The sequence below is a fragment of the Drosophila tropicalis genome, unplaced genomic scaffold, assembly GCF_018151085.1.
Source record: "Drosophila tropicalis isolate 14030-0801.00 unplaced genomic scaffold, ASM1815108v1 contig_845, whole genome shotgun sequence".
Lineage (NCBI taxonomy): Eukaryota > Metazoa > Arthropoda > Insecta > Diptera > Drosophilidae > Drosophila > Drosophila tropicalis.
Window position 1 is genome coordinate 10,716,411 of NW_027173338.1, and position 16,768 is coordinate 10,733,178.

General features: G+C 33.8%; 1 protein-coding gene across 3 annotated transcripts in view; it reads right to left on the reverse strand.

Annotated features, from left to right (window-relative positions):
• LOC137581088 (uncharacterized) overlaps positions 1-5,354 on the reverse strand; it is a 31,074-nt gene extending 25,720 nt beyond the window's left edge. For all 3 annotated transcript variants that reach the window (XM_068295256.1, XM_068295254.1, XM_068295255.1), the window contains exon 1: positions 4,785-5,354. The gene's annotated coding sequence lies outside the window, so the exon portion shown is untranslated. The remainder of the gene's footprint in view (positions 1-4,784) is intronic.
• Between the last annotated feature and the right edge of the window lie 11,414 nt (positions 5,355-16,768).

Genomic DNA, 16,768 nt, shown 5'->3' on the forward strand with positions numbered 1-16,768 from the left:
ACTCATATTGATTTCGAGTGCCAGTTGAAGCATATTTGTTGCAAATTACTTTTGTCCATTGGTCCACATGAATATTAAATGAAGTGAATTCCATTCAGTATCTTTGGGTTAAAAATAAAGTGGAAATTGAATTGGTAAAGTGAATGGAAATTGTGTTTAGGCCACAAATGCTTCTTACCAATTTCGTGAGATTCTATTATATGTATTCTATTCTATTCTGTTTTTGTATAGTATTGTTATTTTTATTCTATTAATATGTAGAAGTTCGGCAGATTCAAAAAGCATATAGCAGAGTGATAAAAGTTTTTATAGATTATCTTTCTTCATGAGTAAACTGAAGAATAATTTATATAATATTATGGAAAGTTAGACTATGAGCAACTTAGCAGCTGTTTAGCCATTTAAAGGCAAATTAAATTCGTGACGATTTGAGAATCAAGCAAATTAAGAGGAGTTTACTTTTGGCAGTTTCCCAAAAGACCAAAAAATACTAAAAATTTCCATGTTAAATAAAGTTTAAGTTTTAGCAAATTTACATGTAAAACATGTGTTAAATTAAACATTTAAATTTTTACCAATTTGCAGTAGGAAAAAAACAGAAAAATAAATAAGAACCGACAGAATGGAAAATTTCCTTAAAATATCCGAGAAAAAAACCAATGTCAACTTTGGCCTAACTTCAAGAAGTAGATGCTGTCTCTCCTGGCCTTGGTGGCCCCCAATCGTCGCTTGCCAAACAACAAGCATCTGTTGCAAAGTGTCCTCAAATCTATTAGCATAAAACTGATAAAAATAAACTGATGTTGACGCTGTTTTGTGTTGTGTTGTCAACAAGAAGCAGCAGCAGCAACAACAATCAGCAAACAAATGGCAAACAATGACAACAACAATTTGCGCTGATTTCGCTAGGCAGAGGCAGGAGAAGGAACCGCAGAATAGATATACATAGGATAGAATTCCTGGAATCAAAAAAAAAAAAAAAAAGAAAGAAAGAAAAAATGTGATGCAAGGACGAAAAGTGAAACGAAATTTTTAGAGCTTCATTTGTGCTAAGTAAAAAATGTGCAAATTTTTTACAAATATATGTATGAACAATGTACATACTCGTAAACACATTTCAATATATTCAAAAGGTTGTCTGCACTGCCGATTTCACTCATGCAACTCATTCTCAAGGGTTTCTTATTTTAAATTTTGTAAAATTCACAAAAATCTGTGTCTTCCATGGAATAGGCAAAGAAAAGGACTCAGTTTGGCCCATGTATCGCTTTCTGCGAAGTTTTCTTTTATCCGATTTCTGTTTTGAAAAAATTCACATACTTATATGGGGTTATCTATGTACATCAATTCAAAAATTAACAAAGTTTTTACACAGATATGAAATAAATGTGAAAAACATAGATGAGTAGATATTGGGAAGTTTTGAAGTGAAAGTTTAAAAAAACTGGTAAAAACCAAATGAAGGCAACGCAAGCAGATTCCAGAGATCTATTGCCTAAATTGGGAACAAAAAAGCTTTGATAGAACATAAGCATTAGGAAACATTTAGCGTTTACATGTGTTTATTTTCCAAAGTAAAAGTCAAGAAACTTTCTTAATTAAAGAAACTACTGGCAATTTAATTCCCACCCTAAAGGACAACAAATAACGCTCTTTCAAGTCTAAACTATGAATGGAACAACCCAATCCGAATGGAAATTGTATCGGAAATGAAACAACAACCGCAAAAGATTGATTAGTTGCATTTTCATTGTATATTCTATTTTTCCAATTTCTTTTTCTTGCCATGCAACTTTTGTTTGCTTTCGCTTATTTATTTCTGCAATTTTTTCCATTAGCCATTGATTCTATCAGCTTGCATTTTCATTCTCTTGTTTGTTTACTTTCACTTTACCCATTTTTTATGGTTCAGTTTTTGTTTTTGTTCTTTCTTTCTGTATCTGATGATGCCGGATTTAAAATCAATTATGTTTGCTCACACTTTTTCACTACTGCAGTTTGCTAGTGTAAAGCCCGTGATGTTTTTTTTTTTTATGTTTATCACTTTATATTGCATTTTGCCACAGGGAATTTTATATTAAACGCCATAGAGCCAATTTTTAATAACATAAACAGTAATAAAGCCGGGGAAAACAACTGAATTTGGGCTTGTTGATTTTGAAAATCATTTTTTTATTTTTCATATCAATCGTTTTTGTTTTGGTTGTTGGTTACAACAAAAACTTTTTAATATAGAGTGTTATTATGCATGTATGAACACCAAATGGTTCACCAGTTAGGTTCAAAGTTTCTAACCAAATATTGATTTAAAAGAATCCAAATCGAATATAGTTTTGAACAAATAAAACAAAACTGCTTTTTCATGTTCAATTTGTCTATATGCTATTCGATGAAAAATGTTTGGAAAAACAAATGTTAATTGTTATGGGTTTGATTATAAAACAATGACTCAATAATAGCAAATCGATTTGAAGTAAACCAATTTTAGCTGAACCATTAAATAGATTCATACAGATATATTAAGGCAGTAATGAATTTTCCACTTGCTTTCTTTTTTTGGTTAGCTCATTCCATGTAGAATATTAACAACATTTAATTTGTTAAATTTTATTTTGTGTATGTGTTTTTCGTTTAATTAAATTTTGTTAAGAGTTTTGTGCCACGAGCGTAAAGAAAATTACATTGACATTCCTTTGTCTTTGCCTTGTTAGCTAATTTAAGGTTTTTTTTTTACAACTTTTCTTTTTCGCTGTCCCTTTTGTTAATTCTCTTCTCATGTTCTCTCTATCTCTTTTCAACTGAGTTGCTTAAATAAAGGCAAAATTAAAATGCACTTTTAACTTGATTTTTTCACACAGAAACCCGTCTATGACACATTTTAGCTGTTGCCTGTCGAGTTAACAAAAAAAAAAAAGCAGAGAAAAAAGAAAAACTGTGGAAAGGAAACTGTCAACGCCATGAAGATGATGACGATGGGGGATGATGATGCAAAAGGGAAGCCAAAATTAAATTACTTTGACTTTCAATGGTCGTCCATAAAAAATATCACAAGAACACGTAAGAAGAGGGAGGAGCAACAGCAGCAAAAAAAAAAAATGATTAAAAGAGCATTTAGGTCAGAGTGCTTCTTCTTTTTTTTGCGACTCCGCCTCCAAAGTGTCATTAAAGTCAAGCTCAAAAAATAAATACAACAAAATGTATTTAATGGCTTTTAAATTGTTTTTATCAGATAATTTATTACAACAAAAACAACCGCAACCGCAATAAAGCTTAGGCCATGGAAATTGTTTGGCTTCTTACGTTTTTTTTTTTTATTTTTCAACAATTTTACAGCTGCCATAAAAAGTCTCAAAGTCTCACAAGTGTTTTGCATTGTCATCAATCCTTATCACAAAATGTGGGCTATGGCCATTACAATGGCAAAAACAATTGACAAATTGATGCGCTCGTTTTTGGTTTGCCTCCGATATGCAAATGCATTTGCAATGAAGATTTATAAAGATTTATTTCAAATATTGAATTCATTTTGATTTGAATTGATGTTCAATCTAATTTGCAAGTATTTCAGGAATGTTTTTTGTGGGGTTTTCTAGATAACCATTTTTTTGTCATCTAAGTTATTTTTATATAGTTTACTTTTATTCAGACCTTAAATGCAATTCAAATGTTTCTCTATGTTTTTAAGATTATTTGATAAAGAAGTTTGCATAGATTTAATATTCCTCATCGAAGTGGCTTTATTTGGTTGCAGTCTAAAAAAGGAAAGTTATAAAATGAAGCAAATCTAATGTGACTTCAAATTATTAACCAAATTCGCAGATTTACAAATTCAGAAGTCCAACAACTGTAACAATTTTTTCCTTATGCAAACAGCATCTGCTGACTTTGCTATTCCATGCATTTCGGAGTGAGTAAATTTGAATCCAAATGAATACATTAGGCAAATCTTGTCTAGGTCGTGTTGTTTGTTTCTGTTATTTGTCCTCTTTCTTCCTCTGACTGAAAAAGGAAATGCACATTTTTCCATAGCACCAACTTACATGCATATGTCATGGGAAAATATTTCGTAACAGATGCAAATTTCTTTTAGTAAAACATTCCAGATAGATTTTATCTGGAGAAACTTAGGTAACAGTCTCGACTTGTGTCGCTTATTACGTCGATATCGAAAGGTATTAGATAGACCATTTAATCTATAGCCAAAGATCTGGAGGAAGTTTATAACCATTGGATCTTAGACTTTGTTTTAAAATTGTGCATATTGCAGAAATGACTTAACATTCTACCATGTGTGAGGTGCAAAAAGGAATATCAAAAGCGTTGCACTTCAGCTGGCTTCTCCATTAATTTACACACACACACACACATACACATTATTGTTTAACATTCATAAGTAAATTGGATTTTCCGTCTTGCCTTGCAGAAAGTCAAAAGAGATTCAACAAATATTGCGTATAATGAATCGTTTAAGCCCGAAAAACATGGCAAACGACTGAATTGAGCCGCATTCCATTTTCATTGTTCACATGCAATTGCAGTTAACGTTTGCATTGAGTACATATTGATTGTATGTATGTATGGATGTATGTGTGTGGGTAGTATTGGTAAGAGGAACCGTAAACAATATCGGTTAACAAGACGCCAGCCATTAACATTATCAACAGGGAATGAACATTTTCGCGATGCATAAATTATGCATTCTGTTTTTCTTGTTCCCCTGTCTCCCTTCAGCCCATCAACTGGGATACCGAAAATTACAAGTTAATCGAACGTTGCATACTTACTGGCGTAGTCGACCGGAAACATGTGCGATATTGCTTTATTATTTATTCACAAAACGATGTGTTTTTTTTTTCCTCTCACAGGCGGCGGCTTTGGCTTTGCCTTATTTCGTTTCGTTTTCTTTGGGTTAAGTAATTTAAATTCATATTTATCGTCTGGCGTTGACAGCTGTTTATGATTTTTCAATAAATAATCTCTTAAATGGGCTTTAGGGTGTGGCAAATACTTGTATTGCGTACATATATAAAAATATGGAATATTTTTATTTGTTTTAATTTAAATTCACATTTTCAAGGAACACATTCAATAATGTTATTATTTCTTCCGCTTCATTTTCCACATTTTAATACTCAAATTTCTTTATAAATTCTTTTCATTATTTTAATATTTTTTTTTTAGTTATTTTCTTAATTTTTTTTCCATGAAATTCTTTTACGTTTTTAATTCCAAATCTTTTGGTTTAAATTCGAGAAACTTTCTTTAAAATTAATATTTTTTTTTTATTAACAATTTTTTATTTTTTATTGTGATGTTGTCAGTGTGCTCAATATTCCGCTGGTTGAACCAGCCACTTACTGAATCCGCGCTTAACTGAACCGTTGCTGGACCACACTCAATCTGAAATGTTATTGATGGCCTTTTCGTGCAGAAATAACGGGATATTCTTGTCAGTTGGCTTGCAACATGTTGGCGCCACATCAGGCCAAAGTGTTGCCTCTACCATGTGGAACTTGTTTTAGTTCCACATGTTGGACAAGAAGCAAAGCAAAGTCAAGCTCAGGATAAGCCAAGTGGCAAACGCTAAAACAAATTTGTTGGCCATGTTAGCAGCATCAACTGACTTTGCTTTAATTACCATAATATGACACCTAGCAAAAAAACGAAAAGTGTATACAAAAAAATGTTTGCTTGAATTCTTGTAAATGACCCGCAGTTTATCTGCCTTTCTGTCGTCTGGTTTAACTGATATCTTTGTTTAGTCAGCTGCTGCCCCTGGCGGTGTGTTAAGTGTCTGGCTCTTGACTTTTTACTTAATACTCTCAACTCTTGAAAATCGTGTTGGCTTTCATTAAAGAGAACGCAATATTTTTTCCAAAGTTTGCTTTTTCTTTAACTCATCAAGTTCGGTGTGCACATTTTAATCCCCATGAAGCTGAAACTATAAATGAAACTGATAGAAAAAGTATAAATGAATTGATAGAGTTTAAGATTATTAAAGTTTTCAGCTAAACAACTTTTTCATCGGAATGCGGCATAGACAACCAAGCGCAATGTTCTTTTTGATTCAAAGAAATCTTTAATCATTTTTAAGCAACATTTCTTCCACATTTCAAATTAGAGAATTAAATTTTTAGATATTTTCCATTTTACTTTTGGCCAACGGCTTTTTGAGGTCACTGGTTGGAGGAAGACTTTGCCAGGTCAAAGTTTTAAGTGCTTGCCTCAAATTTAATGCTTGCACAATGAACTTTCATATATATTTATACATATGTATGCATGTATGTGTGTTTAAATAAATATACTCGCACACATACTCATTCATACATATGAATAAATGTTTGTTTGACTGCTGGTTTTAATGCTTGCTTGAACTGGCTTTTAATTCAATTTTGAAGTATGTTTTCAAACTCTCTGCGGCCTTTGCAATGCTTGTCTGAATTTTCAATTAATCAAATATTGTGTTTACGTGAGTAATAAGAAAACAATTGGCAGCTAATTGCAAGACTTTGGTTCGTGTGAATCTTTACGAATAAGAAATTCTGTAATTAACTATATCTTTAATTAGCTTATCAATCCACCATAAGTAAAATGCTTTTGAGAAGGCAACAAATCGAAACTAATATTATATTTGTCTAAACAAACCTTTATACTTACTTTAATATGTGTCTTTTCCTCAGAAATAGACTTATTTATCTTCCAAATGCTATTATGACTTGATAGTCATAATGATTGCATGATTGCAATTATCTAAGAGTTAGTTGATTGTGCCATTAGGTAAACGAATAAAGCCATAAAGTTCTGACATCCAGCTGTGTAAAATCTATTACACTAATTAGACTTAAACCTTCAAACAATTTCATTGCCAGATACACTTACTTTATGTATATCTACGCTGGCCAGGTAATATCTTTTTGCTCTGTTGCTCCTGCCTCTTCACTCTGGCTTGAATCTCATGTTTGCTGATTTTAATCTAAAGTGCGAACTCATTTTCTCTATTTTACACTTCAGTGCCGTAAGCACATGCAGTAATGTATTACACACTACTAGTACAACAACAACAACAACAACTTAGCTTGACTTGTAAATGCAATGACAACATTAAAAGTACAGCAACGACAACAACAACAACTTCTCTTCCATGTCAACAGCTTCAAAGGGTGGAAGAAAGGTTAGTAAATGGGTTGAAGTTGCAATGCGTGACATTAACTTGCTTTTAAATGTTGTCTAGACCCAAATGGAGGTTGCATCTTCTCTCTCTCTCTCTCTCTCTCTCTCTGTCTCCCACTCCTATCTTGTGTCTTTTTTTTTCCCGCTACCCATTCTTGACATTTTCAATTTGCATAAAAGTGCAGAGCAGAACCAGGCCAGAGGGCAACTTCAGAATCAGAACACAGAAATGAAATTTTTATACGCATTTTATCAGTCAAGTCAGCCAGCAAGTCAACCAGACGGGCAGTTTTATGGCCAACTTGCCTTTGGTTCTCCAATCAATTAAAAATTAATTACGTTGATGTAGACCATAAAATGGGTAAAGCACTGTTTCTCATTTCCTGCAGAGGAGCGCCGAAGAGAAGAAGAGGGGCAGAAATGTTCAATTAAAAAATGGGAATCACTAGTAAAAGGATTGAAATTATGGTAAAACGAATGAGTCCACTAAAGTGTACATAAATACGGTATAAGGTAGGTAAGCTTGCCATCCAAGTGAAGCAAACGGGCTGAACAATTAACATTTTGATGGCAGGAAATCGAATGTCGACTACCATTTTAATTAAAATAGAAAACTAATTACCTTATCTCATTGTCCTAGTGTAATGCAAAATGTTCGGCATATAATGGGCTTAAAAATTAGTACTCCCATTCCCATTTCATACAGGGTATCAAGAGCTTAATAAAAAGCCAAAAAAGGAGAAGAGAACAAATTTATAAACGACAAACAGAATGCATACCCTCTCAACTGACATACAAACAGATAATTAAAAGTTGGCATAAAAACTGCATAGAGGAAGAAATACAAATTAACGTATGCAACTGCCACAGAAAAAGCAAGAAAAAAGAAATGTGATAAAAAAGAAGGGAAGGAGAAATGTAATTTACCACAGGCACACGGAAGGACTTTTCGTACTTGGTTGGGCGACGGCGGCGCCTCAATATAAAATTCTCTCACAATGTTGCGCAAATAATAATTTGCATGTTAAGCTTTAGCCAGGAGAAAGAAAAAAAAAAAACCCTGAATGAAAATAAAAAATAAAAGAAAAAGTAAAAAAAACAGAATGCAAAAAATACGAAAATAAAGTGCAAAAGAATTTTTGCAGTCTACATAAAATAGTCATAAACGGAATGGGACTTGCCTTCGGCAATGGCTTCCACTTTACAAAGTAGCAGCATCGGTAATTTAATTTTCTATTTACTCACACTACCACAGAGACACAAACACAGGCTTACACATATTAAATATGCATTAAAGACAAACTGCATATGTATTATTCGAATGCAAGTGAGATGCCATTTATGCAAATGAAGTAAAAAAAGGGGTAAATGAAAAAAGTTTAGTGCATTTTCATGAGAAAGGAGTAAAGGTAATTTGAATCTTCAAATTGTTCCAAGTATATTTTCCTTAGTAGAGAGATTTAAGAACTCAAATGAGTTAGGAACGGAGAAGAATACGAATTGTATTTAGCAGAGACGATTATTCTTTTTGGAAGTAAGTAAAATCCGTGAAAACCTTGGCCAACTAAACGAAGACTGCCTACTACAATAACATTTATAAATCGGACATATTTCAATTACCAAGAATATAAGAATAACATATTTTGTTGACTAAGTGAAACGAAGAATCCAATGAGAAAACGTTTAGGTATAAACTTTAATGCGTAGTAGATGTTAATAGCATGCAAATATCTGCATCTAAATTTATGATACATGAAGTATATATGTGCCTCTAACAAATTAATTTCAACTGTCATCGTGCTAGACAAAACATCTTCAGTATGGTTGTGTGTATTGTGTTATGCTTTTGCCATGAATTGTTGTCCTTGAAAATGACAGCGCCAAAATTATCAGCTCATTTGTCAGCTGGTTTGCCCTGAAAGAGGTGGGAAAATAAATTACGCGACACTTTAGCCAGGGCCATGCCAAGTTGACAATTCTGTTTGAGTTTCACTGTCTCTGCCTGTGTCTGTCTATGCGGTGGGAAAGACAATTGCCTACACTCAGGACAAAGTCACGCACATAAACGCAGACGTGTTTGTTTATTTGTTTGTTTATGTATTTGGTACTTGTTTGGTTTCGTTTTGCCGAGCTATTTGTCAACTCATTATATTAGCTTCATCTTGTCAGGCAACCAAGTAGACATCTGGTCGGCATTTTGCTAATTGAAAACGTGTTTTAAATCTTATCCAGTCTTTCTCTCCAGCCACTTTTTAAGTATACAAAGAGTGGGCATGGCAGTGCCTTTTACTGTCAACTGCACTAATTAAACCGCTTTGCGCTTCTGACAAGCGGATATCACGGAATTTACTTTATTCCTCAAATAGTACAAAAAAAAGGGGAAAAAATTAATTGAAATAAATCAGACGGATTACATAACACTGTGAACTGCTAAATACACTTTCTGATAATCAAAAAAAAGGATATAAAATTAATCTAAATTAAAAGAATTGAAACTATATAATAACGAATTGTAAAGAGTATTGATTGAAGAGTAATATTGAACAGACAAATTCCATGCCTTAGCTCAAAGGACATGTGTATTTGTTAGGGCATGAAAAACAATTAACAATTAAATGTCTTTTAATGATTTTTTATTTTCTGACAGCGCTTTTTCATATATGTATGTTTACATGCATATACACACACACACACACATAAAATATACCCTTTACATGTATGAGTGTTCAACTATACGAATGTCCATATGACCTGAGCACAATGTATGGCTCTTTATTGTATTTGTGTGACGACTGGTGGAAGAAGTAACCCGCCCAAGTCACGTTACGTGCATTTACAGTCATAAAATCTGGGCACACAATAAAACTTAAGCAAACACAGCTTGAGCTTCAGCTTCGATGGTTATAAAATTTCCAGTCGAAATAAAAGGGTCAACATTGTGATTTTATGTAAGGTTCCCACTCGTTTTTGGTTCATTTTCTTCTTTTTCCTTTTTGTTTTGGCCCATTCGAAGAAAAAGAAGAAGTACAACAACTACTACATACATACATCTCTAGTACATACATCAACATCTTACTTATCGCACACAAAGTGAAGTGTAACACGATATGTTGACATAAGAGCATGTGTGTGTGTGTGTGTGTGTGTGTGTATGTAATTCAATAGCCAAGCTTGAGCATTTGAAGTGCTCTGGTGCGTAAAGCATTCTATTGAGGCGGGGTCAAAGTCAACTCCATCGTTACTTCGTCCCCTTTGCTTGATCATCGTCATCGTCATCATCATCATCAGCTTCTGCCTTCCACCATCTTTCAACTTCGCTCTTAGTGTCAGTCATGGTGGATTAAGCAATTGAAATTGGATTAGAGGAACAGAACCATCCACTTCCTCTCCTTCCACCCTTCTCACACTAGTTTTTGCTCAAGTCTCAAATCATCATTTGCATACGTGTTGGTGTAATCCCGATATCGGAACCAACCAAAGTGACATGCAATTTTAAAGGATCTAAGAATTTCTCCTTTTTTTTTTGCACCCTTTTTGTGTTGTCAAATAAATTAATATGGCCCCCGCAGTTAAATGCATTTGCTCAACAGGAAAATCAATAAATTTTCATCAAGTTTAAATGGAAAACCTTGTAAAAGGTAACTGAAAATTTCCTTGAAATTTTGTGTAAATATTCTCAAAGCTTAACCAGCATGATGCCAAGAAGCTTTACATGGAGAAATCAAAGTGTCTAATATTTTCCTTTCCAAGGCTTTATTTTTTCCATTTAAGTTCCTGCTACTAAAGTACACACTTTCCCAAAAGTTATCTTAGCTAGAATTGCTTAAAAATACGGCCAACTTGAAAAATGTCCAATTAGTAATATTGCTGTCAATTCAATTCTGTTTTTAGTCTCTAACTAACGAATGTTATCCATTACATCTCAATTCGTATGGCAGCTACGCTCAGTTTTTGTTTGGTTTTTCTTTTTTGCTATTCTCTCACCATCTTGAGTTGCATAAGAAAGGCAAAAGTTTTGCCCAGGCACAGCTTGAGTATTGTTGATTTTTGCATTTTTCATTAATTTATTGAGAAAGCAGCATCGTCATACAATCAGGCGAATGCCTAACACCAGCAGCATCAGAAGCAGAAGCAAAGGCAAAAAAGTGGTTCCCTTTTAGCCATTAGCATTAATATTTCAAAACCTTTAAGGCTCGCGTAGCCTTGGCTGGTATTGAGAAAAAGCAGATTTTTGCAAAAATTTTTGAGCTACAAGCTAAATTTCTGTACTTGTCAGCTGCTGCCAGATTTACGTGTTGTTATTGTGGCAGCAAGTCCCTATCCCTCACCCCCACTGGATGGTGCACAATGTCGAACACGGGGGTGAGGTGTGCGGCAATAGAGCAACTTCTCGCCTCTGTTTGTTTCATAAACAAGGTTTTTCTCTGGTGTTTCTTTCTTTTCGGTTTTTTTTTTGTGTTTTTGTTGTTTTTTTTGGGTGCTGGTGTGGGAGTACAATATAGTTGGAATGAGGGTTATAAATTTACATGCATAGTTATAGTTTGCCTCTCGTTTTCTCTTCTCCTTTTCTGTTTTTCTATTTCTGGACCCCCTCAAGGCGAATGGCAAGTGGCACAGCTGATGAGAATTGCAACATATTGTTGTTGTTGTTTTTGTTGGGTGTGTGTGTGTATGTGTGTGCGTTGTGTAGTTGTAGTTGTTGAGTATGTACAAAGTTTTTGTTGAATTTATTATGAGTTGGCTGTAGTAGTTGCTGTTGCTGCATAAATTATTGTTATTAATTTATAAAACTGTTGCCAGTCCTAGATGAACAATTGAAATATGCTTTCCAACCGACCTGACTTGTAGCCCCCTCTCCGACATTGCTCTCGCTGCTGTTGGCGGCTTTCAACATTATAAATTGCCGGCTCTTGTTGCCATTTGCCTTCATTTGGTTACAGAGTCATTTACTATTGATATAGTTACAGCATATATTTAACAAACATATGGAAAGGAGGACGTTTGAGCTAAAAACTATTCACAGAACCCAAAGCAAAGCTGTATAAAGCGATACAAGTTTGCTCTTTCACATAATTAGAGTGAAAAAATCGATTTGACTTTTGTTATTTGCACAATTTTTCGGGTCGCTCGTAAAAGAGATAAGTTTTACCCTTGTGAGAATAGTGTTAGAGACAGAGGGAGAGAATGAGAGAGATGGCGGCAGAGGGTAAACTGACAGCTTAAAACTTTATTTTGCCTTAAGTTATGTGCTTGTTGTTGTCGTTGTTGTTGTGTTGCACTCAAGTCGGACGAGTCTGACCACTGTCACGTCTTAGGGACACGTTCAGTGTCTTTTACGCTAAAAGCCGAAACATTGTAAAGTTCTTTTGGTCACTTAAGTAGTCAAAAAAGAAATGAAAGAAGCAATGCCAAAGAAACAAACCCAAAAAATATAGTGTTAACTTCGAAGCAGCTTAAAGGGATTGACCTAAGGACGAACTCTTAAATCGTAAAACCAAAAAAAAAAACCTCAAATTATATGGTTCATTCCCTCGGCACCTGCTCACCAAATATAATGTAGCATACTTTTATGGGCTGGCCGTATCAAGTAATTGAATCTTTATTATTTAAAACCCAACTGCTACTGCTGCTGCCGTTGTTAAAATTTGCATAATTTTACAACTGCCTTGCGAATTTGTCATCAAAGAAGGAGACAAATTACAAAAAACTACCACACATACCCACACACACGCATACACCCACAAATGTCAACAGCTGTGGCTTGATAAAAGACATCAAACTGCTCTCTAAAAAAAAAACTTTTGAATTTTGCTTTTAAAAAAAGTTGTCGCATCTTTGTATGGCTTGTATAGTCATGTGAAAATTTTTCGCATTTTTTGCTCCTTTCTCTCCCTTAGCTGTCAGGGAATCTTTCTCTTCCAGAAAATGCACCACGTCAGAAGGTGTAAAAGTTTTCGATAAAACTTTGCTGCAAGCAAGAAAAGCGAACAGAAAGAGCAAAGAAGTAAAAGAATCTTAATGCAGGTTCGCTTAGTGCAAGGCTGGGCTTATTTTAATGAGCTTTTCGTCGACTATTTGAAAATTGCAATTCAAAATGGCAGCTAAAAAGTTTCGGTTCTCTGGGTTTTTTTCTATTGCTTCTACTTATAATTAGCTGCAAAGAAAAAAAAATATATATAAGCTCTCACAGACCATTATTTGGCATGAAGAAAATTAAATTATTTTTGCAAGTCTTTCATTAACATCATTTAGATAATCTCTTTCTAATAAACAGACACGAAAACTTTCGGCTACAAGTTGGCCAACAAAATTTTAACAAGTGCTAAAAAATAATTATGAACCCCGTTTCTGTTGTGAAGGGGCCAAAACCTTTTCATGGACAAGTTTTGTTTCGTTTTGTTTGACTGAAAAAAGGCCAAAAACTTTATTCCAGGACAAAATCTTTTCGTGAAACTTTTACATTTTCTGCTAATTAGCAGCATTTAACTTAACTTTCAACTGCATTTATATTCTAAGCTGACATTTCAAAGCAAGTGGCAAGCATTTCCCTATAAACAAATACTGAACCGTTTTGTTGAAAGATTAGTTTGTTTGTGATAAAAGTCTATTACATATTTATGCTTGTTTTCCTTATTATTTAAACCAATACTTAACTTCTTTTTGCACCTTTTTCTGCAATCGAGAATTTTTCAGAACCTTATTTAGAGAGTTACCTTTGAATTTTCTCACTGGTTTTATAGTCACTAATTGCCTTTGGATAAACTTTTTGTTTATTTTGCATTGAACTCTTTAGCTGCTTTGCATCTGGTTCAGATACAAAGGTCTTTAGTCTGCAATTAAACTGAAAGTCCTTTTTTTTTGTTCCTCATTTTGCCGCCTTTATTGTTATTCAATTTGTGTGCTACGAACAGAAAACCAATAAATTTGCATGGCAGAGACAAGGAAAAGTGCAAAAAGGGGCATTTAAAAATTAATTAATTCAATTGCAATGCCACACTGAAATGTGAGGGAAATGGCCACTGGCCACACACACACACATACCCATTCAACCGGAGGACATGTAGGACCCACGCACATCACAGGGTGGCATGTAATTTGGTGCTGGCACCTTGCATTTTTTATTCAACTCATTCATTGTCTCTTGCATAAAATTCCTTTCACATTTTTAATAGGCAAACGTTAATTTGTTTAAATTATTGATACGAACATTTAATTGGTAATTTTATGAGGACAAAAAAAGGAGGTCAGCTATCGGTTTCATTCAAGGGAACTAATTTAAATTTTTAAGTTAATTATGTACTGTTTACTTGCACTCTGTGACTTACATTATTATTACCAAGTCCTTGCGAGTCCTTAATATGTTCCCAAGTTCTTTAGAAGTTAGAAGTTGATAATCATTCTGATTATCGGTAGTTGAGTAGCTCCAAAATATTATAATCTTTTTTCACAAAGATGTTTTCAGGTTGTTGACAAATTTTAGTCAATTACATGAAATTTGCAGGCAACTGAAATATGCATTAACATAACTGAAAAAACTCAAGATAAACTTTATACAGTATGAAAAGTGCAAATTCGCCATGAACATTTTTAACGTTAGCTAAAATATGCAAAAGTCATTTACAAGCCAATTTTGTGTCAACGGTAAGAAGTAAGAAAAACTTTTCTACCAAGTTTTCTATTTTTATTTTCTTTCGTGTTTTGCGGTTAAGCAAAACTCTGATGTGGCTAACCAAAACTATTCCAAGAAATTCTTGAATGTAAGAGAAGAAATGGCACACAAAAAATTTATAAAATTTACATTTGCTAAAAACATTTGTTTTTACTTGGCTATGCGCCTTAAACTAAATGTTTATATAAAATGTTCATTAAGTTGAAATTATGGGCACTTGATTATTGTCTTAAGCCACAAAATTAAATGAAAATTTTGTGTAGAATGTCTTGATGAGATTCAAGTTACTTATAAGTGACAATAATTCGCGAGAGAACTTTAATTAAAAGTCAACAAACAGGGTATTATTGTCTATGGCACAGCCATATGTTTTCTATCCTGTCGACTCATTTCGTTCCCCTGTCTAATTCACTCCCTCTATATGGTCGCGTAAATTTTCGACCCGAACGCAAACGCAAATGCAATTTTGTGGCCGGCATGGCTGTATCTCAATGTGTCACTTCACTTGTGATGTTTGTTTATGGGGAACGCCTTTCATTAGTGGCCAACTTGATGGTTGACTGACAGGAAATGCTGTCAGTATTATGTCATTTGTGTAGCCACATCATGACAGAGCCAAACGTAATTCAATGATACCGGAACCAGAATCCGCAACAGCCAAGAAGCTGGCTAAATGTATCGCTCGTTATGACTATCAATTTGAGTTTTTCCATACTATTGCATTCAATAACAAAAACGACAAAAAAAACGAGTGAAAATAAAAGCGAAAAACAATCTCGTAACTGTCATCGTATTGTTTGGAATACTTTGGCTCAAATGAGGCGTAGGCTGACTGATTCTGATTTCAACCAGATGAACCGCATTCACAAATATACTGAATGTTGATTTCAAAAAGCAAAATACAAAAACACAAAATGAAAAAACACTGTGATAAACTGGTCATTCTCCTAGCAACCAGTCTGCTAGTGTCATTCATCTGTCCATATCGGTTTGTTGTTTATGCGAATGCGTTTTAGCGTGAAATAATTGTTTTTCTCTCACTTTCATCCATGGTAAGTTTTCCCTTCTTGACTGTGGTAAAACTTTAGCCATAAAATACTTAATTTAACCACTAATGAAACGAAGAACTTCCAATGTGCATGCGAATTAATCAAGGTAAAAGTTGGAATTTGTAAAAAAAGTTTTCATTTAAAGATGAGCTGATGAAATCTTACAGAAAAGAATAATTTTTTTTAACCATCATGAGTAAATATTTTTGATATTTAACTCTTTGTAAATTAATCGTTCTAAGATTTTATTTATAGTGTATGATAACTTCGAAGTGAGTGGAAAATTTCAATATTTTCTTTTTGTTTTTTCAACCTCCAGTTAAATTGATTTCGATTGTCCTCTCTGACTTATAGACTGAATCGCCAAACTCATTCTCATTCAAATTTATAACTATGTACATACGTATGTATATATAGGGAAGGGTATTGAGGGTATATTGGCTGGTAGAATTTTGAAAATTTTCTTAGTATTATCAAAAGTCCAAAAATATTAGGTTTTGGGTTTCATTTAAGTTAAGAAAGTGAGTTTAGAGCTAGATGACTTATATCCTTTTTTTTGTAATGTGAATATTGGAAAGGATATACAAAATTCGCTAAAATTGTAAATTTTAAGTAATTTTCCGGTTTTCGTTTTCTGTTTCCTGCATCGGTCATTCAGTTGGTATTTGGCAAGAAGTGCAAAAAGAGAAGGAAAACCTCATAACTGTCAATTGTTATTGCACTTTCGACGTGTTCGTATTGTTTCAATACTTTGGCTTAAATGAGCCGTAGGCTTTTCTGTTCATGCCTGATGGACACTCACAAACACATAAACACACACCCACAAACAGACACACCCAAACACAGACAGAGTGACATACAAACATCCTGGTTAAAAACT